Below are 24,816 nucleotides of genomic sequence, written 5' to 3'. Positions count from 1 at the left end.
GATTATTTTCTTTACTAATAACCTAATACATTAGAACATTAAAAACGGTCGCATGTTTTATACCCACTCTTTATTCTTATGTGGCTCAGGTAGGCATTGCTCAGTTAAGCACGGAGATCTCATTGACCTCCGAAGGACTCTGGGTTTGGTCAAGTCCCTAGGATGTGCTACAAAATGAGAAATTATGCCTCTTGACATTAAGGTCACAGAAGAGAAAAAATTTCTTTAGCAAAATAGTGGGAAATAATCTCCCTAGTGTCAGAAATCAACAGAGTTAGATATATTCCTAGTTGGTTTTGAACTTGGTGGAAAAATGTGGGGCAGAGTAAAAGAAATGCAGTAACAAAATTATTTCTAATGTCTAATTATGAATGTTTATCTTGTCCATAAAGCTGGCTCCAGAAATATTACATGTTGAATGACTAAGTTTTAGATGGGGACAAAATATTCAGAAAGGGATTTTTAATATTTAATTGAGGAGACATTAAAAACAGGAACAATAGTAGCTTTGTTATTCTCACATTGCATTAGAAACACTACAGAATAAATTTGGTTATTGGGGGATTGTATGGGTTTCCTTAATAAAATAAGCTGTCTTGTTATGTTGTGATTGTCGCCAGTATAACACATAGTATCTTCTAATTTACCTCCTTCCTGTCTGAATCTTCTACCAGTCAAAGAGTTTCTTGAAGTCTCTTACTAAATCCAGTTCTTTTTTATATTCCTGGTTCTTGGCATGTGGAATGAAGATCAAAGCCTTCCTAAATGAAACCCTACTCTGTTTCTCTCTCCTTTCCTGAAATCAACTATGGCTCAATCTACTTTCAATAAGCATCTACGATGTTACTGATTGAATTGGAATTGGGATGATCAGAATCTAGGAGCCTAGAGGAGGAGCCCTGCAAAACACAGAACAGGCTTCTGATGAACAGGAACTGATTTTGCAGCTCTCATCTCTGATGGGACAAGATGAGCTGCTACCTTCCTTATGAGCTGAAACAAATTGGAGGCTGGAGCCAACCACTGGGGCTATTGTTGTGTGCCCTGCTGGAACAGTACTGTCAGGAATGACAAGTAAGTTAGAAAAGTAAATTTTTTTTTTTCCTCTTCTGCCTGCCTTCCACTCCCTCTAATAACTTCTTGGGGCAGAACAAACCAGGAAGCCAACTGACAAAGAGAAATTTATTTTGTAAAGTCCTATTCCCAACATGACAAAGTAGCAAATAGAAGAGTAGAGTTCAGAGCTAATACGTGGTGCTATATTAGATAACAAACTCAATTACAAACTACTTGAAAGCTAAGGCCTTCTCCAGTGCCTAACAAAATGAATGGAAAACTAAAGGCGCTTGAAACTCTTTGCTGAATTGAAATAATGTATTCACATGTAAATTAACTCTAGAAATCTTTATTGAAAGCAGAGATTTATTACAGGCACTGCTGAATACTTCAGATATAAACATGAATTAGACACCATCTCTCCTCTTAGATAATTTACAGCCTAAAGAGGAAAATAGATTGTTAACAAAAGCAATTGTAGGCAGTCAGTGTGGTATTTGTACCATGGGGACCAAGATATTGGGAAGGAGGGAGAAAAGGACCCTGTTACTGAAAAGATGGATATTTATTCCATTTGGTCAACAATAAACATCATTCCAGCTACTGCTCTATGCTTTGGGAGTACAATGAGGACCTCGATGAACATATTCTCTGCCTTCCCTGTGCTTACAGACGAGTGGAGGCAAGAGACAGTAGGGAAGAGCTTAGCCTCATCTGTCGCAGGATGGGTTTAACAGGTCAGTGTCACTGAGCAGGTAATCTTCAGTGCCTTTTTGCCCCAGGTGAAGGAGTGGGCATCCACAGACACCATCCATGCTTTTGACCTAGCCTCAGACATAGCATAAAGACTCAAGGGCTCTGCATGTTCCCAATAGACAGAAAAATGATCACTTCCAAGAATAATATTCTGTGATGCAACTGATCCATCAGTGATGTCACCACCTCCAGACCTGGCAAGGAAATCAGGGAACTGCTGCACAGGCAGATTAAATAGCACAGCACTTTTAAAACCACAGCAATTTTACTGCTAATGCATGGTAGAGTGGAGGAGCCTGGGCTCTGGATTTAGACTGGGGTCTGAATTATGAATCTCTCATTTAATAGCTGATATACTACAAAGAAGTCATTTAAATTATCTAAGCCTCACTTTGTGACCAGAAACATGAGAAATACAGCACCCACTTTGTGTGGTTATTTTGGGACTAAATGAATACTTTTACAGCCCCTAATGCCCCGCCTGGGCTATTGTAGATACAAATATAAAAAGCTCCCTACTCTCTGATCCCTTACACTTTTCAGATTGCTATAAGGTTGCATTCCACTATCAGGGGAACTCTAAGAATTACATGTGCTTGGACTACTTACTAATCCCTCTGTACTGCTGAATAAAAGAAATAGAAAATGCTTTTTTTCCATCTTTTTTTGCTGATGTCCTATTACAAATAGGTGGCAAAATGCAGCCTACGAACCTGGTCCCCTGATTATTAATTATAGATAGAAAAGAGGGAAAGCACGCACAGTTTAGAATAAATGTGTGAACAAAGAAACAAATAAATAAAAAGCTAATAAATGAATGAATACATTAATAAGCTGGTGTGTATTTACTAGAGAAAGGCTTAATAATTTTGGTTAATACTATGTGAAATTATAAGACCTTAAAACTAAGGTTCATCAGTAAGAAGTCCTTTACAATTGCTATTCCACTGCACACTGACACATAAGTGAATGTATTCAGAACTTAAAACAGACACTATGACTTTTTAGAGATATCTATAGAAACTCAAACACACACCCACACTCTCACACACAAAGGGAATATCTTCCAACACTAAAGCAACCATTATGCACATATTCTCAGAGAAGCAAAACAGAGCCCAAATCAAAAAGAAGCATGATGTCAGGGAAAGCTGGTCCTCCAACTCAGGTTGCCTACATTTATAAACAGAGAGATTTGAGCCTCCAGGGGTTACTTTGTTTAACTTTTATTTTTTGAAGAAAGGAATAAAAATGCAATAAACTCTAATAGAAACCATGTTTTTCTTCTGGTTCCAGAAGGGATTACAATATTATTCATTTTTCTATATGTCTCGCTCTATGAAAAGGGAATATGAGTAAGAGAAGGAAAAAAGAAAACAACTATAGATTTGTTTTAACATTTCAGAGCAGAAAATGGTAACAAAGAAATCCCCGTTTGAAAAGAAAAATGCATTTTTCTCCCAATGGCTAAGGAAAACCACATTATTGAACTTTATATTTGTAGAATGCAACTGGAGAAGAATCAGTTGGTGGAAACTTTTTAACTTGCTAGTAGAGGGTCCTGAAAACTCCAGAGGATGAGTAGGGTCTGTGATGTCTTAAAAAGAGGGCAATAGTGGACAGCAACGGGGATTGATAGCCTCGGATGAGAACAATTACAGAACGTAAAGAGGAAAATTTTCATGCATTCAAGGTTGCTGAGCTTTGTAAAGAAATCAAAAACCTTTAATTATGTGAGGCAAGTCTTAATTTTTGAGAGGGCCATTGTAAGCTGTGTAATGCTGCCCATTAAAAATGATGAGATATAGTAGTAGGTAGCTGTGCTCTGAGATGTCACCATCATTCACTGTCTCATTCTATTTGGCAGTGGCAGAACCCACATAGCTTAAAAAAATACAAGTTCCATGACGTCATAACCTATACTAGAGGAATAATAGTATTAGCTTAGGTCAACATACCCATTATCTTTTCCTTAAGGGATAAATCTAAGAAATTGTTTTACCTTATGTGTTTTTCTTTCTGTTTCTCCAGACATGAGGGTTTCGTTGGAAAGTCTGTTGTGAGCTAGATGTCTGTTTCCAGTGCATCTTGAAAGCCAAGTCACCTTGGTCCTATCGAGATTGACTTCCTCTGAAACTAGCAGATCCAGTGTGTCCTTCTACTTTTAGGTAGAAACTTGCCTGCATGGATACCATGCAGACATCTCAAAATCAACATGTTCAAAATTTTAGCCATCCTCTTTCTCTTCTTCCTACTCTCCCTGTACTTCCTATATCAGTCAACATGACCAATAGTCTACAGAATTACCCAAACCATGAAACTGGACAGTACCATTCATTAATCTCTCTAAAACCACTCAGGTATCTACTTATATTTATTTTACCCCCTACATATCTCTGAATGGCTATTCTCTCTTGATTCCCACTGCCAATATCCTTGTTCAGGCCACCATCATCCCAGTCTCTCTGTTATTAAAACAGTGCCCTACCTGGTCTCCCCGTCTGCCATCCTATGCCCTTCCTATCTGGTTTCCACCAGGTCAGATTTTTAAGTGCTCGTGTGATCACATCAATTCCCTGCTTAAAACCTACTCATTGCTTGCTGTTGATTTCTTGATAAGTCCAAACACTTTAATGTAGTTTGTAAGGGTTTCATATCTCACTATTATTTCTTCTTAGTGTCTAATAGAAGCCTGTGACCACCCATCCCATTCTTGAGCAGATTCTAGCACAAACAACCAAGGATTTACGGGTCTGGCACAAAGAGCATGGTGAGGGGAAGGGAGGCCAGAAAAGAGAAATGGAGCTTACGTTTTCTATTATAAGCTTGTTATTTCTAGGTATTATGCTGAGAGTTTTCACCATATTATCTCCTTTAGTTTCACAAATGTTCAGCAAAGGTGGTTATTATTCCTCTTTCATACTTGAGGAAAATAAAAATCTAGGAGAAAAAAGATCTAAAATCACCCATAGCTCATTATTGCCTGGATCAGGTTTTAAATCCAGGTCTGTCATCATCTGGTTCCCATGTTTTCTTCACTATTCCAGACCACAGTGGGAGTGGGTCAGAGCAAGTCTGCATACATTTCCTATGCTTTGCAGCTAGGACTTCTACCCTGTTTTTCAGGGTCCTTCCTCCAGTTCTTTCTATTTCCAGGGAGGAGAATGGACTGTAAAGCTAATAAGATAGATTATATGATTATCCCATCTTAGAGACAAAAAGAATGAACTCCTGAATTATTCTCTTCCTCTTTCCTCAGTAAGGAAGTGTCCCTAGAATTGGAGTTAAAATCTTTTCTAGAAAAGACAGTACTATAAAGCATAAACAAAAAGCTTCTCTCTATGGGGAGATATTGGGCCATGTTTTGCATAGAGAGTGGAGTTTTGGAAACTGATGACTTTTGGAGATACCCTGGACCCCAGGAGAGTAGACAAGGCCTGGCACAGCCAGTGGCCTCTGGTTGGTTTATGGAGAAGTGCCCATGGTGACCTTGGGGTTTCTTTCTACTAATATCTTCTGTTTATTGGACTCTGTCTTAGTCAGCCTGGGCTGCCATAGAATGGGTTACTTAAACAACAGCCATTTATTTCTCAAAGTTCTGTAGACTGAGAAGTCCAAGATCAAGGTGCTTGCCAATTTGGCTCCTGGTGAAAACACTTTTCCTGTCTTGCAGACAGCCGCCTTCTGACTGTTTCCTCACACAATGAAGAGATAGCTCTGGTCTCTCTTTCACTTCTTATATAAACACTAATGCCATTATGAAAGCCCCACCTTCATGACCTCATCTAAATCTAATTACCTATCAAAGGCCCCATCTCCAGATACCATCACATTGGGGTTAGGACTTCAATATATGAATTTTGGGGGTAACACAAACATTTATTTCATAACAGACACTCACCATAGGTCAGTCAGGTATGAGGCTGTAAATGTCACATATATTATCTCATTTAATATTCACAAGCCAGCCACTGAGGTTAAATATATAGACATATCCAGCAGTATGATCCAACTCTCCTGGGACCCAAACAGAACACCAACAAAGGCAATAACATTTTCTCTTATGGTTAAGCTGCTAGTAAGAATGACTTTTTTTGCTCAATTGATGCCCTGGAGCCTTTTGATGTATTGGGTTGGTGAAAAAGTTCATTCGGATTTTTCCATAACCTATTACAGAAAAACCCGAATGAACTTTTTTGCCAACCCAATACTATAGCTCACATCAGAAATACGTTACCCTTCTCTCCTCCATGAGTACAATTTCAATCACATTTGCTCATTTGCAGTTGGCCGGTGCCTCAGTTCTCCCCGTACAACACTTCTTGGATGAGTGAATACTCTAGCCCCTGGTTGTCCCCAACCTTGCCCAATTGTGTTACAGGCTTTGAAATATGTCACTTTAGCACACCCTTCTTTCCATCACTAAGGCTACTACTTTAATAACTCTATTCCTTCTTCTCTTTTCTGGTATTCTTATGGAGTGTATACACATTTTCATAATCTCTTCCTTCTGCCTCACCTCCTATTACTGGCAGCCCTATCATAAATACACTGGTGGTAGACTGAATAATAGGCATCAAAGATGCCCACATCCTGATGCTTGGAAACAGTGAACATGCAACCTTCTCTGGCAAAAGGGACTTTCCAGATGTGACTAATTATCTTGAGAAGGGGATATTAATCTGGATTCTCCAGCAGGGAGTAATATAATCGCAAGGGTCCTGGTAAGGGAGGAGGCAGGAGCATCAGAGTCAGAAGTAGGTTATATGATGACAGAAGTAAGAAGCTTCAGGACGAGAGAAAGGAACCACAAGCCAAGATATTCATGCAGCTTCTAGCTCCTGGAAACACAAAGAAATGCATTCTCCCCTTCGAGCCTCCAAAAGGAGCCAGCCCTGCTGATACCTTGACTTTAGTCCAGTGAGACTGAATTTGGACTTCTGACCTCCAGAACTACAATATAATAAATCTGTGTTGTTTTAAACCACTAAGTTTGTGATAATTTTGTACAGCAGTAATAGGAAAATAATACACTTCTCCTTCTCCATTCTGAAATATCTTCCAGTAAGTCAGTCTCAGAGGGGATTTACTTAAGAATTCGACATGTTCTGAATGCTTGAAAATATTGTTTATATGTGAAACAGGACTAAATTTAAAAATGCAGATGGCCTGAAAAGATAAATAACTTAACCATCTTTCACATAAATGACTCTCATGTTGTTTCAACACATATTTAGTGAGTTGAAACTGATCTTCGGATACAATATATATTTTTTTTCATCAAAGACTCCCAAATGTCTAGCATGCAATACCATACATGTAACACACCAGCAATATTGATTTGTTGAATGCTTTTATGTGATATTTTGAAATAAAGATGTTATTTACATTTAAGACTCTGAAATATAAATAATGAAATATGCCACTCTTTCCCAATAGCCAGTACTGTGCATGTCTTATTTTGTTTTAGAATTTCAACTACTAACTTTCAAGTTCAGGAAGCAGTTAGCTGACTATCTCAGAGTTGAGGTTATAGATCTGTACCATACAACTTGTGTAGAACCACCAAAAAATATCTTCTCAATACAAAGAAGTTGGATCTGAAATTTAAACATAGTTTTTATTAAAGGATTATATTGAATTAGTTGAAGCAGAACCAATGTTTCATCAATTAGAAGGGACTGCAGTTGGAAATCTATGCTAACTGGATTCATGTCTCTGATTTACATCAACGATATTTTGGTGCTCCTTACAGAATAGTTCAGTGGAATATCCAGCTAGTTGCCCTTAATCTGTCTCTGACTCCCAAATGCTGCTAAAAAAAAAAAAAAAATCTAATTCTCACATCTGAGACAGCAAAAGAAAGGGTTCATCAAGAAGCACTTAGTGTTACTTCATATACTGAAGAAATAAAGCTATTTTATTTTTAATCGTTCAAAATTGTTTGAATTTAATTCAAAATGTCCACTTCTATACCAGTTTCCTCCTATTCTCCAGGGTATCAGTGAGATTTTGTAAATTTGTATAGCATGAAAAGGAAAGAAAAAGGAAAAACCTTTGTTCTGAGAGCCACAAGACAAGGTTTCTGGTCTTGTTTTGGTAAGTTACTTGCTCATGTGAGACGAGATAGAAAAGCATGAAGATGAGGGCTAATTTGCAGAGGTGCTAGTCTAACCTTGGTCACCAAATTTCATAATCTTTACGTAAAATCTTTATGGTTAAGAAAAGTATTCCTGGGGCTTCCCTGGTGGCGCAGTGGTTGAGAGTCCGCCTGCTGATGCAGGGGACAAGGGTTCGTGCCCCGGTCCAGGAAGATCCCACATGCCGCGGAGCGGCTGGGCCCGTGAGCCGTGGCTGCTGAGCCTGCGCGTTCGGAGCCTGTGCTCCACAACGGGAGAGGCCACAACAGTGAGAGGCCCGCATACCGCAAAAAAAAAAAAAAAAAAAAAAAAGAAAAGTATTCCTGGAGTCCAATGGACTCATGTTCATTCATTGCAATTTCAGGATAACCTGCTTAATAGCTGAGTAAATTTGGGTAAATAATTTAACCCCTCTAAGCTTTAGATTTTATTTATAAACTGAATTAAAGCAACGTTAATAGTGAAAAGTGTTTATTCATGCATTGAAATATTGATTGAGTTCTTATTGTGTGTTGTAAACAGTCTCCAATTAGAGGAAAGGTTACTACTTGGTCTCCTGGGATTAATGTATAAATTAATGAGAAAATTCTTGGAATGTCTTAGCACAGTACCTGGAATCTAGTGTGTTCTTAATAAATATTAACTATTAGTAGTAGCTGACCTAGCAATGCAAAATAGGGGACATTTCTAAGAACTCCTCTATTCTGTGTGTCTTTCTCAGGTCTAATGAATGATGTGACAGTGATAATTATGAAAACATCTTAGAAGTAGATATGTTATGTAAAGGCAAAGCATTAATGCTCACAATTGTTACAATTTGCCCATGCCAAATTGAAAGACCCAAAACACTCAGTCTCCACATCTGGCATCCTCTTGGCAGCCAGTAAACAAGACACATTTTCAATTTATATGTGGGCTTATGCTTTACCATACCAGCTCTAACACGTTGTAAAAGAGAAAAACTCACTCTCCCTTAAGGATATACATCTTGCCTTATGTGAAGATTATGTTAGCTTTCTAAAGAAATTGTTACTGCCTTGGATTGATGCTAGAAAAGGGCCATTGTATTTGGCATTGTGCTGAGTACTATTGAGAGAAACTATACAGGATCCTTAACTTCTGACATTTTAGAGAGTGAAGCAGAAATGAAAGCAGCAAACCAGTGTAACTGAATATAGATAAAATGTTCTTACATGTGAACAAATGACTTGAAGAGTGGAGATAATCCACTGGGGGACAACCTTAGTAATAGGAAATTTCATTGGATTTTAAGTGGTTGTCTCTCAGGAATCTTGATCAGGGAAAGAATTCACCATCCTAATCCTTTTTACTCCAGGGCATAAGCAATGATAGTGTGTTGGTCACACAAAATTCGAGCTAAGGAAAGAAGGTTTTAGAGAATCAGAATGAATAAAGAATCTCTATTCATAGCAACATGCTCCTGTATTTTGGTTTCTTTCCTGTTTCTTTCCTTTCCTCCAAAGGCCACTCATCACATGTATTGTTTTAGATCTTTCTCTTGTCACTGATCTCTCCTACATTATAAAATCAAATATCCTGCATATATTTTTCCCCTGCTCAATGAATCCTCTCACTGTATTCTAAGCTATTAAGTTTAAACTCTATTCTTTTACTGTAAGGTGAGGTTAAGAATGCTTTTAGAAGACTGTTAAAGTGATTTGGCACAACTCAATGATGTATTTTTGTCTAGTTCCTAAATCTGTTCTGATTTTTACTCATTCTTTGGGAGAGATTAATCTGACTTAATAGCAACACATACAAACCTTAAGAAGAATTATATTAAGACCATGGGCTTGGTTCTCTTCCTAAGCTTGTCATATCGTCTTCTGCCTTGTAGCACAGGTTTCCTTCTACCTAATCTCCTCTATTCTATTTCTCTTCCTCTTTTCCTGTCTTTTGACTTTCAATCATTCATAGTGAAGCCCTAGCAGTTTTACAGAACAGACTCCATTTAATGCTTTATAAATATTTTCCCATCAATATGTTTTCTCTATAAAAGCATCCAGGAAAGAAGTGAAACAATCAAATGTCACTTATCATTTGTCTACTGTAAACTGACATAGTCAATAAAGTCTGACTGAAAATTCCTTGAGAAAACCTTGCAAATTGATAACTTTTTAATTTTATTTAAAGAATTTTAAATCTCAGCCATCTGAACAGACTCAATCTAAAATCCAGCTTCGTTCAGTTTTTCCAAGGTTCTTTTCTGTTGCCTTTTTAAAAGATCCAGGGGGCAGTAAGGGGAAATATTGGACAACTGAAGAGTTTTGAAGGAGGAATACAATCACTACCACAGAATAAATGAGATTGTAATCATACAATTGAACTGTAATAGAACATCCTTCCAAATAGAAATTAGCATACAACAAATGTGCAATTAGTATCCAATAAATCACACTAAGAAGAGTGTCAATACAGTAAGGTGTACCTAGTCATCACAATTAATGCCTGTGCCCTGTATTGGAGAAGGCAAGCTGTTTTCATGTTACAGTCATTAGGGATGAGATCCTTTCTGCAGCTGAACTGCTAAAAGCAGTTAAGTACGTAATAAAGATGCTGCACTTTGAACAAGAACTTTTAAATTCCACAAACTACAGGAATTGCTAAACCATTTTAAAGAAAAAAAAATAGTAAGAACTGCTATTTTATTTGGAATACAGCAACTTTGTAAGAGCACTTAATTAAAACAAAAATATATGGTTCGGATGAGAATGGCTTTGTTTTTCTTCCTATTGCTTAATTTTCCAATCAGAGTCAGAGATATCAGTCAAACATAAAATATTCAGCAAAATACCATTCAAAACAAACAGATGTATGATTTGCAAATGAATTCTAAAGAAAACACAAACTGAGGAGGTAGTGTTTTCCTTCCTAGGATTCTGGAATTTTCAACTGTGAACTGAAAGATGGGTGGTTTAAAATGGAAATAGTTGCGGTAGGAATTAGGAAATTTGAGTTGTAATGTAGAATCTTCTACAAATGGTCTGTCTGATCAGTCTAGCTTTAGATGGGCATTTAATTTAATTATTAGTATTTCTTCAGTTATTTGGGGAGGAAAACAGAAGAACTGGGTGAAGAATAATTCATGGATGCACTCAGAAGAATCCTTCACAGGTAACAAGTACAGTTTGGAGACAACAATGAATTGTATTCCATTTTGGTTATAGTAAAAAACCAATGAAAGACTTAAAAAGAAGATTCATTATGTATTTTAGAACTATTACTTTTCAAACTGGAGTATAAAGTACAGACCGTGGGGCAGTTAGGATCTTCTGGAAGATGACAGATAATGAATGACTTGGACTAAGATCGTAGCAATGGAGATGGTGAGAAGTGTTTGAACTCAGGTTACATTTTTTAAGGGACAACTGGGCTTAATAAGAGGTTGCAAGTTGGGATTTAAAGAAAAGAGTTAGCAATCAAGTATAACAGCAAATCACTGCAGTGGCTCAATTTGCTGGGATTAAAAGGTTTAGGGTGGGAGTGGAGATGGGAACAAGTGTTTTAGTCATATTAACAATTAGGTGCTAGTAGAAATCCAAATAGGAGAAGTGAATATATAGTTAAATATGAGTCTGGCACCCAGAGTAAGATATCTAGGCTAGAGTTGGAAATTTGAGGGTCATTAACACATAGTTGATATTTAGAGATTTGGAGCAGACTGAGATCATCTGAGAGGAGTGTAGATGGAGGAAAGAAGAGCTGGAGGAGAAGAGCCCTGGAGTACTTAAAACCCTGTAAAGTAGTATAAAAAATGACAAAGTATAAAAAATGACAAATATAAAGGCAGAAAAGTACCATCGGAATGGCGGGGCTGGGCCAGAGAAACAGGAGGTTGGTGTCATACTTTGGTTTCCTGTGGCTGGTATTAAGGCTTATGTTTGTATGTCAATGGTAATTATCTGGTAGACAAGAAGAAACTGATAATTCAGAAGAGAGAGAGAGAAATTCAGGAATTAAGTCCTTCAGAGTGAGAATAGGATCCAAAGCACAAAAGGAGGTCCCGGGTTACATGTTTGATTGTAACAAGGAAACAAAAATAACTGTCTTTCTTCCTTTTGATTCAATGTAAAATTATGCTTTCTGATTGAATTTAATTTTTTCATTAAGTTTGTAATGTTAAAGTAACTAAACAAGGTGGCCATTAGATTGAGGTGGCAGCCTATGTAAGCAAACCAAAATCCAAACCCAAACATGTAAATTCCTCAAGGTCATGAAATCAAAGTGCTAAGGAAAACCAATTCTAGGCTTGAAACTATGATTATTAAATAATCTCCTTTCTCTTCTTCCACAACTTCTTTTATGTAAGTCTTTCTCGTAGCTTCTTTTAGCAAAACACTCTTAACCACTTCCAATTTGGTGCTGTTGTATTGGAATGGATTTTTGCTCAAATAAACTCTTTTTTTTTTTTTTTTTTTTTTTGCGGTACGCTGGCCTCTCACTGTTGTGGTCTCTCCCGTTGCGGAGCACAGGCTCCGGACGCGCAGGCTCAGCGGCCATGGCTCACGGGCCCAGCCGCTCCGCAGCATGTGGGATCTTCCCGGACCGGGGCACGAACCCGTGTCCCTTGCATCGGAAGACGGACTCTCAACCACTGCGCCACCAGGGAAGCCCAATTTTTTTTTTATGCCTCAGTTTATCTTTTAGCCGTGGCCAAGTAATCTGCAGAGAGTGAGGGAAAGAAGAGGTTTTAAAAATTAGAGGAAAGACTAGAAAGGATGAAATAGTTGTTTCCGGGAGTAAAAATGAATTCACAAGGGAGGTAGTAAGATTGTCTGGCACTAGAATGATCTAGTTGAGAGTTATGATTCTAAATTTCAAGTGAAATTAGCACGGTTGTTATGTGATTTTTCTCCAATAATATTCAGCTACCTGGATGCAGGTGAAAAGTTAAGGGGAGAGTTGGTTTTAACCAGGAGTGGAAGTTTGTCATAAGGGTACAACATAGGAAGAGGATACTGGCAGTTATAGGTATTAGCAAGAGAGTGGCTATAATGTGGAATGATAGAATCTAAATTGGGCTAATAAGAAAGTGAGGACCTGAAAAGTTTAAGGACTAGCAAAAAGCATTTGAGTCCATGAATTAGATGTAGCAAGGAGGTCAGATCTTTTTACCATCTCATAGTTTTGCCTTTTCCAATATGTCATGTAGATGAAATCATACAGTATGTAGCCTTTTCAGATTGGATACTTTCACTGAGTAATATGCATTTAAGGTTCTTCCATGCCTTTCATGGCTTGATAGATTATTTCTTTTTAACACTAAATAATATTCCATTGTCTGGATGCACCACAGCTTATTTATCCATCCACTCACTGAAGAACACCTTGGTTACTTCCAAGAATTGGTAATTATGAATAAAGCTGCTATAAACATTCATGTGTAGATTTTGGTATGGACATCATTTTCAACTCCTTTGAGTAATTATGATGGAGCACAATTCCTGGATTCTATGAATGAGATTGCATTGACAGAAGAACTGACATTTTGATAATATTGACTATTCCTATCCATGACCATAGACTATCTCTCTAGTTCTCCTTTGATTTCATTCATCAGTGATTTAAATTTTTAAATTAATTTCATGAAATTTTGAAGATAAAAGTCCAAACATATTATAAGGTATATACTAACCATTCTAAAATTTTTTAAAAAGAGATAATTCCTGTAATATCTCAAATGCAGAGATTTAATTATATCTAAAAACCCAAGATCTTTAAACACATTATTTCTCAAATCTTCATAAAAGATTCATTCCAAATTTCTAATGAAAAAGTGTCTTTCCACTTCTCCCTAGAAAGCAGTAAATAAGCATGGAATACAGGACATTGAACTAAGTAAAATTATAAATGCCTACTTTCTTTCAGAAGCTAATAGTCATGGGCAGCCTAATTACAATGGAAAACATTTCAAGTGTGTATAGTATTATTATTGCATTAAAAAATCACTTCAGAAAAATAGCATCTTGAAACAACAGACACTTATTTATCTCATCAAACCTCTGAAGGTTAAGAATCTGGGAAAGCTTAGCAAAAAGTTCTGACTCAGGATCTTTCATGAGTTTGGAGTCAAGTTGTCAGCTAAGATTAGCATCATCTCAAGGCTCAATTTGAGGTAAAGCATCCACAGCTAACCTCACTCACCTGGCCTGGCAAGTCTCACTTCCTCACTGCCTGTTGGTTGTGGACCTCCATTCCTGGCCAAGTATGCCTCTCCATAGGCTGCATTAGTTAAATACATGCAACTGACTTCTTCCAGTCAAATAATATGACAGAGGGAGAGAGAGAGGGAGAAAGATGCCCAAGGTGGAAGGCTCAGCTTTCATAGCCTAATATTGTAAGTGACACATCATCACCTTAGCTATATGTTATGCTTCACACACTAATTCTAGTAAAATTACGATTTCAGGAAGACTACACAGGTTGTGAGTATCAGGTAGTGGGGATTGTGAGGAGGCATCTTGGAGGCTGGCTAAAACAAAATGTAAAATAATAAAGACAGCTTTTAAATTATTTATTTAAAAAATATAGGAGAAAATTTAGGTTTTTCTTTTTTTTTCACATTCTTATCTCAGCTTTGCAGTATACATGGAAGGGACCTCCTACCTCAAACTAAACCATATCACGAGAAAGCTCAGTAGTAGCACAAAGAGGAATATAAGTTAGTGTTAGATGATGATGAGCAAAGTTTTTGCTGAGTAGGAGTTCAGAGAAGTGAAATAAAACCACCAAATGTCTTTAAGCTATGGAATGAACTTTTTTCATACAGACTTTTCTTTTTATTTGCTATATTTACTTTAAGTTAGATTTAGAGATCTTCCTGGAAAATGTGTTATACAGAATTAAAATAAAATCCTCCATCCTTGTAGCCGTTATTATGTAGAGACATTATTCTAAACACTGGACCCATATCATCTCAATTCTTACAAAAGACCCTCAATGTATAGAAGGCATTGAATCCAAATATGTCTGAGTCAAAGTCCATATTATTTTTCAAGCCAAAATTATCTTTAGAAATCATTCTAGTGCAAATTTGCTGTTGTCCTAAGAATAGAGTCTAGGAGCCAATGAGATTAAGATACCCGCTCAAATATACAGAATTTAGTAGTAGAACTACTATAACATATTAGATTTTTTGGCATCCTACCTGAGTACCCTTGAGAACGTACAATAAATTCAACAAAACTCTCATTTGATCCTGCAGCAAATGAAACTCTATTGATTGGCATTTTGTTTGAAGTCTTTTATGTCTGCAATTGTATATATGTAGTTTGAAGAAAAAATATCTTAAGCACACAAAATTGAAAATGGAAATGAGACATTTGGACTAAAATCCCTCAACTCCTTGTTGATTTTGTCAGCTGAAAATTACAAATATCTAGAATACTGTTTTTTGTGCAGTTTCAATGGTGGGATCTGAAAGCACCAAGTTTAATACTTTAGATTAAATGGCACTTTGATTAAGTACGGGATGCCAAAGATGATCTCTCTTAAATATGCATGTGGACTTAAAAATATATTTTTAGAAAGATAAAATGATGACAAGTAATTTGAAAATTTGAAAAATTTAAGGAAATATCTAAGCTGCCTTCCAACTCTAGCACTTCATAATTCTGTAATATTGATTATAAATTCTTTGATTTGATTTTAAATATATAAATCCTACAAAGAGATGTATACGTGCATCTATGAAACTTCAAACATAAAGGCCTTATAACATCAGGTAAGTTAATATGTATGTATAACATGTAAAGTATAATGCTGCTTATTACACATTGTTAAAATGTATATAATGTATATATCATAGGAACGCAGTCATAAAAATGTGTGGGCATGTATGCATGACAATTAAATTAAACTGTATGAAATTGCTGTTTTATAGATCAAAACAGTCAAATATAGAGAATTTTGTATGGATCAACCTAATAGTAGTTGCTAGGTGTTGGAGCTACAAGATATTTTAAATTATTCTTATGCTCTCCTATATTTGATAAAAGATCTTTGAGGAGCATGTATTCTTTTTATTATCAGCAACAAGTAAAATATACCTGAATTTGAAAAGGAAGAGAAATTTAGGGAAGTTGGCTTGTAAATATGATGAGCCTCCTAGAACCATTTCGCAGAGGAAGCACACAGAGGATGCAGTGGATATCAACGAAAGAGCAATATTTGTAAATAGGACTTCCCCTGTTGCTACAGTGTCACAGTTGGGTGATGATCATAAATAAACCTTTAGGAATCTCCAGAGATCTCTCATTCAGAATGGGAAGGCAGAGAACTCTCACCTCTTTAAGTACTGGTTCTCCTTTATTTCTAAATACGCATCTTAAATAATTTCTACTTGGATGCAGTTTCCATTAGATGTAGACAACCAAAATAATTTGTTATACTCACAAATGTTAGTGTACTTGCTAATGGCTGTGGTGAAGATAAGAAAGGTTTCAGGTTGTAGGCAACTCCACTCTTTCCTCCTTGCAAGAAAGAAGAACAAACACGAGTTGACATTTTTCCACAGGTAGATTTCTATCCACCACACCCTTTTTATTGACTGAACAAGACTCCAATTGGTATAAGTAGATTATCCTGCTGGAAATCTCCAGTTGCAATTTTCATGACACTACCAGCTGGCTACATAAAGCTTCACTGCTCAGTGCCTAAGCATCTGGCAGTATATCCATACAGACTCTCTATCTTAGGGCTCCACTCTCTTGAACAAAAGATCTATGAAGATGGTGCCAAGCCTGCTCTCTTTAACATGGGCTCTGGTCCCCAGGACACACTCATCCTTGCCATGACCTTGGTAGTTGTTTAAAGCTGGCCCAGTGCAGGCATTTTCTATGTGCTTGACTAATGCAAGGCAATACCCACAATTCTCAGGCTAGAGTTGGGTAGTCCACTGCGTCTAACAAGCTTTGGGTGACACATGTTGAGTTCTCATTGTGGTCCTTGAAGCCCAACTCATAAGGCATGAAACAAGCAGGAAGCCCTCTCTTCTCCCCAAGGATGAGGGCAGGGCCCAGCACTCCAACAGTTGACTGCAAAGAATATTTCTCTTAACCTCTTCACCTTCAGTCCTCTGACATTCTCTAGAGTGCTGTGCCAAAGGTCAAAAAACCAGATTTTTTGCATCTTCTTGGTAAACCCTCCACACGTAGGCCAGTGTCTCACCTAGGGGTGTGGGGTATCTAGCACAAATGTTTTATTTTTGTCCTTTGGGGCCTCAGCCAAAGAAACAAAGAACCCATTTTGGCTTCCTATTAAATACATTAATTGATAAAAGAAAAATAAATGTTCCTTAGACTTCAGTATTCTACCTCTTATTCTTAGCAACTTGGCATGCATATCACAGACAACTGTGGTACAATATTTGGTCATATCCTAACTTAAAGATCAGAGTTCTGTAAAAGGAAGGGTCTTTCCTGAGAGAATCTGGGGCCCTGCAAGGCAAGGGGTTGCTACAGACCTCTCTCCATTCACAGGTTCATGTCACAGTCCCTTGAAGTTAGCAGGGACTGAATTTCCAGCAGTAGATGAGTCACTGTGGTTTTGAAGCCCTGATAAAATAGTATCGGTATTTGTTAAAAGAAAATCTTGTCTTTAAAAGTCTATAATTTTATCTTGGGCAGATGCCCATGTAAAAATCTTTTAATGGTGATTATTTTTGAAAATTTTGGTTTAGTTGGAGAAAAATATTCTAACAAAGAGAAATATCCAACTTTACTAATCTGTAACTTCTGGGGCCTTTTATAATAGAAAAGATTAAATAGCAATGTCACTATACATGGTAATTCAGAACAGATTAAAAATAAAAATACAAATGGTTGAAAATAAGGCAATAATATTAGATAATTCCATGATTATGGTGATATCATTGCATGTATTTATGGTCTAATAAGCCCATCTGATTATTCTGACTTCATCTTCTTTTGGCACGTGATAATTTCTGTCAACTCACAAAAAAATCTAATAGCTACATGAGAGGAAAGTAATGGCTGAGAAGGCTAAGCAGAGAAGTTATGCTAGGCAGCAATGTTTGTAGTTAAACCCTGTAATTATTTGCTCTGCAATCCCTGGCAACCCCCCAGAACTCACCAGTTTATTCCCATGTGAGGTGGTAAGGTTCCTACCAACAGTTATTGATAAACTGATGGTAGATCAGCTTCAAGGCAAGGGAGAGGGAGAGGTTCCACAAGGCATAGCTCTAAATACAACAGCTCAGTGCTTTGTGTCCACCTAGAGGGGTGGGATAGGAAGGGTGGGAGCGAGACGCAAGAGGGAGGGGCTATGGGGATATATGTATACATATAACTGGCTCATTTTGCTATACAGCAGAAACTAACACAACATTGTAAAGCAATCATACTCCAATAAATATGTTAAAAAATAAAAACAAGAGTCCTTTACTAAGCACCAATTTTATGAAAGCTATGGTATCATATGTTAGGGAGGTAGGGATAGAGGGATGATAGAAGATTTATTCCCAGTACTGATAAACTATATACTACTTATTATGTGGAAACAGAGATGCACACAAATAACCCAAAATAATAAACAGGAGGAAATTTGCTACAGAACAGGCTGTGGCCAACGCTGAGGCTGGAATTGTCAATTTTGTTAGCAATATGGACAGATTCTAAAGCCTCAATTTGGAGTCTCAGGGAAAACTAGAGTCCTGGCTACCAATGAATATAGCAGTAATGCAACAATTCTAAACAGATCACTGTCCATAGGACTGGGGGCATATGAATACGTCCCTAACCAGGCAGCATTTCGTAAGAGACTTTCTTTACTTGGTCTATCAAACCAAGATGCAAAGATAAAACTATCCATTTGATTTGTTAATCCCAGGTCAAGAAACTCTGTTTCACTAAACAAGAAATGGTGTGCTTAGCACAAAAATCCATTTAATTTTTTTTTTAAAGAGAATTAAATGCATGTAATGTACACGTAGATTTGACCCTCAACCAATCTGTAAAATGGATTTCTTGTTCTTAGGCAGGCCACTTAACCTTTCAGTCTCTATTTATTACTAAAATGGGTGGTTATGAGGATTTATATAACACTTTACAGGCACTTATTACAGTGCTTTACACATAGAAAGAACCTGTTTTTGATGTTCAAGATGAAAATAGAATGTCAAATTTGTATTTTATACCAAGTTTAAAGCGTATACTGATTTAATCACTCATAAATATTCATTGAGGCTTGTTATTGCTAAATACTCTTTCAGGTTTTAGGGATTCGGAGATGATACATTGACATAGTTCTTAAGGAGATTATACATACTAGTTGGGGAAAACATAACCGACAAATAAACAACAGCATGACATGGATAAGAAGACACAACAAATTTGCAATGTCTGGACATGACATAAATAATTATGAGTATATTGTTCTATAACTATTCTGTAAGTACAGTATTAATTGAAAGTTCCTCTTCATTAAAATGTGGGAAAATCCTTAGTCGGGTGGATTGGGGATTACAGTTAGGCTAGTGTGTTGCTGACCAAGATTTCTTTCTTTCACTGGGCTTGTTCTCCACTTGCATGCCTCAGTTTCATGCTCTGTCCTATTTCTCATTTCCTATTATCAGAGCTAGAAGGCTAATTATGTTGGTATCTATTTGTTTGAAGTTCAGACTTCAACATAAAAGAAATGTTTGCCAGATAACATAGATCATATTATCATTCTCCCATTAGTCTATCTTTTTATGTGCCCAATTCCTTCTGGTAAAATCTGGGAAGGTTTTTGCTCCTCTCTGACAAAAGTTTTCTTTAAACATCTTTGGAAACCATGTTGAGGGAAGGAGACTTCATACCCATCCTTGTATTCACAAAGCAAAGTAAAATTCATGTTTCTAGTTGAATGCTAATTACTATTTCCCCACAGTAGCTTGAAAGACTTTTATGTGTTTTGTTGCTTCAAATCCCACCCCAGTAACTCCCAAACCCAGCTGTTGTATTTTAAAACTATCATTTGAAAACAAAACTTTACCTGGGTAGGCATTTTATATTTTAAATCACATATCCATGGTATGTTAATATGAATGCATTTCTGTCACCTTGAATAATATCTAAATTCTGGTTCCTGGTGTCAGAACATGACATAAATCCATGGCACAACCAGACAGGAACACTTGATAACTTTAAAAAAATATTTTGTTAAAACTAACACCCACTAATATATGTCAAAAGGAGATTAAGCATAACTCAATACATTTTATGATATTTCTCCTTTTGCAAATATTAATAACTATATAAGCAGAATTTAAAACTGTGATCATGGTGTCAGTTTTATTCCATAGTCTTGTAGTTAACCTTCCTGACTTCAATCTTACCAATGAGTAACATGTTCTCTATAATGCAGACATTATGTTTCTTTCTAATAATGTATTGATCTAACACTTTCCAGTATTGAAGAAAGTTTCACACTGCAGCATATTTAAACTTTTAACACCTTGGAAGATCTGTGTCCCAAGTTAAGACAAAGTCACAGAACTGGCTTTGTGACAGTTTCCAGTGATCAATTCATGTGATTTATAACATGCAATTTGTTTAATAGTGCAGTTATTTGGGTTCTATTTTTTGACACTTGGAGAATAAAACATATAAAGATCAAAAGAATGGTGTTCCCTGAATTCATGGCTCATGGCTAGCACATATTTCAGAAATGTTGAAGTAGAAGGGGAATGATAAGTCTGGGCAATCGAAAGGAAGTTAACTGACCTGTTTGTGACACTGACTAGGCAGGAGAGCCATTATCTTACTCACCCACGTTGCAGGTTCCTTCTGCTCTAGAACAGTAATTGCCCATACAGGTCACCAATCCATTGCTTGGTGAGTTGATGAAATTTGTCTTTGTACAGATGCAATCACTGATTCCTTTTGCTTGGTTGATAAGCTCTGTTGTCAGTGAATTCTCTGTGGTCACTATTTCCGTGCTGCTCTGTTCATTAAGAAAATATGTCTCTATTTTATTTGTGGTAGTGTTATATGTCAGTCCCAATCTCCCAATTTATCCCTCCCCCCTCCTTATCCCTTGGTAACCATAAGTTTGTTTTCTACATCTGTGGCTCTACTTCTGTTTTGTAAATAAGTTCATTTGTATCCTTTGTTTTAGATTCCATGTATAAGCAATATCATATGATATTTGTCTTTCTGTGTCTGACTTACTTCACTCAGTATGACAATATCTAGATCCATCCATGTTGCTGCAAATGGCATGATTTCATTCTTTTTATGGCTGAGTAATATTCCATTGTATGTATGTACCACATCTTCTTTATCCATTCCTCTGTTGATGGACATTTAGGTTGCTTCCATGTCCTGGTTATTGTAAATAGTGCTGCAATGAACATTGGGGTGCATGTATCTTTTTGAATTATGGTTTTCTCTGGGGATATGTCCAGGAGTGGGATTGCTGGGTCATATGGTAGTATTACTTTTAGTTTTTTAAGGAACCTCCGTACTGTTCTCCATAGTGTCTGTACCAATTACATTCCCACCAACAGGGTAGGAGGGTTCCCTTTTCTCCACATGCTCTCCAGCATTTATTGTTTGTAGATTTTTTGATGATGGACATTCTGACCGGTGTGAGGTGATACCTTATTGTAGGTTGATTTGCATTTCTCTGATAGTTAGTGATGTTGAGCATGTTTTCATGTGCTATATATAAAATTGATAACTAATAAGAACCTACTGTATAGCACAGGGAACTCTACTCAATACTCTGTAATGGCCTATATGGATATATGTATATGTACACCTAATTCACTTTGCTGTTCACCTGAAACTAATATGACATTGTAAATCAACTAACTACAATGAATTTTTTTTTAAATAGATTGCTGCCTCCCCACACCCTGAAAAAAAGAAAATAAGTTTTGGAAGGCTGGAAAACTTTTCCCTCCACCTCTCTTTTCCTATTTTCTTTCTAAAAGCTTAAGTTGGATTATTTTGATCCTTTTTTAAAAGCTCTTTAGCAGCTCCCCAACATAAGGCCCACAAAACGTAAAATAGATGTTCAAGGCTCTCTAATTTCTAGTTTCATGAAAACATAATTTTCTTACATCATCTAAAACCCCTGCAATTTCCTGAGCCTACCAGACAATGTGTGTACATTCTGTTCCCTTTCTGGCTTTCCTCCTCTTTGTATTTCCTTCAAGATCTAGCTCCATGTCATCAACTGGATCAAGCCTTTCATAAGTGGTCACTAGCTTTTCTGTACTTCCATAGTCCATACCTGTATTATACAATGCTTTTCAGTTGACTATGGTTATTAGCCTATGGATTCATCTTCCCCACTGTGCTGTGAAGCTCCTAGAAGCCAAAAAGTTTGTCTTCTGCTTCGATTGCCTGCACTTCATGTGGTGCCTGGCTTTTCCCTGTCTGATACTCTGCCCTTAATACACTCTGAGAAATTCCTGTCACCTTAGAACCAGATTAATTCTCTCTAGGTGTGTAGCCCTTGTCATCTATCTGTGCCACACACACAAACACAGGCACATACACACACACACACACACACACACACACACACACACCACACATACAGAGTGGCAGAAAGTTAATGTGATTAGTAAAGAAAATATTTAGAATCTTGGGAAAAATATGTCTACAACATTTATTTCTATTATCATTGGAATAAAACTCAATTGTGTATTTGTTAAAGATGTAATTCTAGGTTATAAATCAAGGAAAAGATTTTTAGAATGTGCATTTTCAAAACAAAGTTCAGAGATAGTGCCATAATGAGCTTTGGTATTTATAATGAATATTCCAAAGCATTTAGTTGCTGTGCATTTAGTGGCAATGCACTATATCTGGCCATTAATACACATATTACAGTGAAAACATTTGGCAGAATATGGTCCAGCAATAATAATAATTTTCACTTATAGCTCAAAACTAATAGCTCAAAGTACTTCACAATGTGCTGTTTAATTTCTGCTTGTCCCCGTATGCTACTTATTTCATCTTCATTCATCCTGCAAGTTATGTGAGTGCATGACTTTCATTAAAATAATAAAAATAAATGAAATGTTTAATATGAAAAAGAAAACTGAATAGTTTTTTTTTTATAATTATCTAGAGTAACTGGAGAGCTGATGGCAGGGAGGGAAACATAAGGATTATTTGCTTGCATTTTCTCTAAACTCTAGGATCACGTGGAAGTGAGTGGCAAAATGTTCTTGTGGATGAAGTGCAAATTCAAGTAGTTGATTTTTACCTGAGGTGGTTTTGAGAGTCAAGTTTCTGAGAGCAATTGAGGAAATTTTTTTTCAGGTTTTCCCTGGTAATTAATCTCAACAATTAGCACCCAGAGAAGAGAGAAGCATATTTACTTCTTGTAGCAACTAGTTTGAAGATCTCCTTAGAGGGTTACAAGACTTATTACTAAATCTCAATCTTCTTTTGGAATCTCTGGGATGTTTCCTCAATCTGTACCTGGGTTCTGAATGTACCTTCATACAGAAAGCCAGGATTTTTTGCTATGTTAACCTTGTTTGGCTTTCTTCTCTCAGAATCCTACAGCAGAGTTAGTGAAGACATAGTGAAGATCTTAGTTGTTTGCTAAGACTTGAAAATGAGTCATTTAAAATGATCTTGTCTAATTTTCCAGTTGTTTTATGGTGGGAAAGTAATTTAGTCCCTGATACTCACTGGCCATAAGTGAAAGTCAATTTCTTTTAATACCTATACATTTATTCAGATGTTCTTTCTTCTCATGTTAGATTTGGCAAACTATGTTTTGCAAGAAATTTTTTTCATCCAAGTTGTTGAGTTTATTTTTGCATCATTTTTCTTAGTATCCTCTTATTATCTTCTTAATGTATTTCTTGTGATTTCCCCTTTTTCATTCCTGATTTTTGTCTTTTGTACCTGCTTTCTTATTCCTTGATCAGTAACACCAGAGCTCTATCAACTTCTGCTCTGGTAGTCTGGTCCTTTGTAGTTTTCTTTTCTGTTCCAGAAATACATGCCCTTTGGCTAAACCCAAAGTCAGTGAGGAATGAATGGAGGAAAGCAATCTGAATGAATGTTTGGGGAATAGTAATTCACTCTCTTACACTGAGTTGCCTCTTGCTCTGATGTCCTGCTTAAACCAAATTCTGTTTATCACCTACATTGGCTCACATATGTGCACCCTTTGAACACACGGTGGGCACTGCCCTGTTTTTTTATTTTCCTTACTAACAGTTTGGGATTATAGAAAAAGAATACAACCAAACTTGGTGGAAGTGATTGTTTAAGGCTGAGTATTCCATGCCATTGTCCAAAATCCTCCCACACAGGAAAGATTTCTTGGGCATAAGCAGAAGTTTATCATCAATTTGGGCCCCTTCCTTTAATCTTCAACACTCTTTTCCACCCATCTCTACCTCCCAGTCTTTAATCCCAAACTTCCAGTGACATTTGAGCTATTTTTGTTTATTATTGTGGTAAGAAAACACTTAACATGAGATTTACCCTCTTAACAGATTTTCAAGTGTGCAACACCGTTTTGTTAATTATAAGAAAAATTTGTCTAGCAGAGCTCTAGAACTTATTCATCTTGCATAATTGAAAATTTTGTACCTGTTAAATAGCAACTGCTAATTTCCCACACATCTTAGCCCTTGGCAACAGCCATTCTACTCTCTGTTTCTATGAGTTTGACTATTTTAGAGACCTTATATAAGTGGAAACATGCAGTATTTGTCCTTCTGTGACTAGCTTATTTTTTTTAAGATAATGACCTCCAGATTCATCAATGTTGTTGCCCTTGGCAGAGTGTTCTCCTTTATAAAAGCTGAATAATATTCCATTATATTATATTATATATGTGTGTATATATATAAACT

This window comes from Phocoena phocoena, chromosome 2 (assembly GCF_963924675.1).
Source record: "Phocoena phocoena chromosome 2, mPhoPho1.1, whole genome shotgun sequence".
NCBI lineage: Eukaryota > Metazoa > Chordata > Mammalia > Artiodactyla > Phocoenidae > Phocoena > Phocoena phocoena.
The sequence above is the reverse complement of the archived record's forward strand: the minus strand, read 5'-3'. Positions refer to the sequence as shown.